The following is a 2,451-nucleotide window of genomic DNA, read 5'->3' on the forward strand; positions in this document are numbered from 1 at the left end:
AACAGCTTTATATACACAATAAACACCAACTGAAATCTGTGCACCCAAGATTCAAGCATAAACGTGAATAACAATTACCTTAAACAGAATTCATCAACTCTCCCTACAATCAGGGCCCTTTTCCAACCTTCCAATTACCATCAACAGCAGACTTCCCTCTCCTCCCAGCTTGATTGCCCTTCGTGGTTAATCAAACACCTGCCTATTCCTCCTCTGAAAGAAACTGTGGTCTGTGAATGACCTGCATCAGAATCATCTTGAGTGCTTGTTAAAATACATATTGCTGTGCCCTGCTCCAGACCTATTGAATCTGAACACCCAGCAGAGGATCCCCAGAATCTGCATTTTCGCTCACTCCATCAGTGATTTTTCTGTACCTCAGAATTTCAAAGTTGTCCATCTGCATCTGGCTTTTCAAATACTCCTGCTGCTTCTCCAGTATGGGTTCTTATCACTATACATCAAAAAGCTGGTAATAGTCTGACAGTTTATCTCCTTCCCTCTAGTGTCTTCTCCAGTCCACCCTGTACACCATTGTGTAAAGATCTCAACATCCTTTTCATTACAAATCCTTTCTTCTCAAAATGTTAGTTAGGTTGGTTTTTTTTTAATCATATTTCAGGACAAATTCAAACTTCCCAGCTGAATATTTAAGGCCTTCTATGAAAGGACTCCAGTGTGCCCGGGTCACTAATATTTCTCATAGTTCCCCTCCCGGGGTCCCTCTGATCAGTTCAGATCAGACTAGATGCCAACCTTATTTCTTACACATCCTCCTCTTTCCCATCTCCATACTATCCATCTTTCTGATCATCTGCCCTAAGCTTTTTCCTAGTTTTCCAAAATCTTAAACTTCTTCTAAGAAGGAAATTCAGAATCCCTTCTTTAAAGGGATAGGGAATACCATTGAAATGGCCTGAGTAGACACTTAAAAAGTCCTAGTAGTACCACTTACTACTAAGTGATTTGGAACAGATTTATCTAATACATGTGAAATAGCCAGATACCTGATGTATTACAGGAACTCAATAAAGACTAATTTCCTCTTTGCTCTATCGTTTATTATGTAGTGTGGTAGTTATGGTCTTTGACAGCATACTATTTTTCTTTGTAACTTGTTTCTGTAGGAAGTAGGCTCTAATTTTCATGGGAACCCCATGTGGTCCTTTTGGGGCTGACTTCTCTCTATCGTCACTACCACTGGTGTCGCCACATGATATAGGCTCAACAAATTAGAGTACTCCATCCAGCTAGATCTACCCTCAACAAACACACAGATACACACCAAGCTGAAGCAATTGGTTCAGGGTGGGCATTTCCCCCAAGTCAATCAGATCCATCTCCAGAAATTTTGCTGGACCCTGAAGAAGTGAACACTAATCACTGGGATTGCTGGCTGTGCCTTTGAGGTAAGCCTAGAGATGCCAGTGGCCAGCTTTGCTACTATGGTAGGAAATTTGCCCACAAGTTCAACCAACTAAAAGGAAAATAAGACTCAGGTGGGGAAAGGTAATATCCTCATAGCATCATTTTCTATCCCTGAATCCATCATGCCTGAGAGCTAACTGTGAGCTTTTTATTTATAGGAGATAATAAATTTAATTAGGGTTAAAATAGTTTCCACTGGTTTTCTGTTCCTTTTATACAAGAGAACTCTGACTTATACAGAAATACCAGGAAGTGGGGTGTTATAAGTAACAGAATTTAAATGTGGAAGGGATTGATCAACACAGATGAGGACCTATCATCAACACAGATGAGGGAAGTGAAAGTACCTAGATGAGACATTGACTTGCCTCCCTTTAATTTGAGAATGAGTGCATTATTGGTTATCTAATGCTTCCATTGTCCAGCACTTCCATTGTCAGGCAGTGGCATTTTTAAATAGTGCATATGAGAAGAGAGCTGCTTGTTAAGTAGCCAAATAATGAATGAAAGTGAACTGTGATAACCATAGTTTTTGTCCATTCATCATGCTTTTTCTCATTCTCTTCTTGTTATACAGCCTTTTTCATGAAAAACCCATTTGATGACCCTTTACTTTGTATCCCCAGTTTCCACAAGGATTAGTACATGACGAAGGTAGGACAAAGACCCTAAGACCTAGTAACAGGGATATTCAGAGGCAACACAGAACCTAGGCCAGACAAGTCACAACTTTCCTTGGGACTTTAGTTACAAGTAACAGCAAAGAGGCATATTCTTTTGATTGAAACTGCTAGTTATGATTATGAGTATATAACTTCCCTCTAATATCCACCATTCAGGAAGATACTGCCTGAGATTAAAATCGAAACAGAAGAAGAGACGATGGACTAGGAGAAAATAAGTGGCCTAATGGTATCCATTAGGTGAAAAGGTAGCTCTGTCCCCTATACTTCTCAGTTATGTGGACCAATAACTTCATTTTCCTTAAAGTAATTAGGATGGGTGAGTCCTGAGTAACACATT

This window comes from Propithecus coquereli, unplaced genomic scaffold (assembly GCF_000956105.1).
Source record: "Propithecus coquereli isolate 6110/MARCELLA unplaced genomic scaffold, Pcoq_1.0 Scaffold191, whole genome shotgun sequence".
Lineage (NCBI taxonomy): Eukaryota > Metazoa > Chordata > Mammalia > Primates > Indriidae > Propithecus > Propithecus coquereli.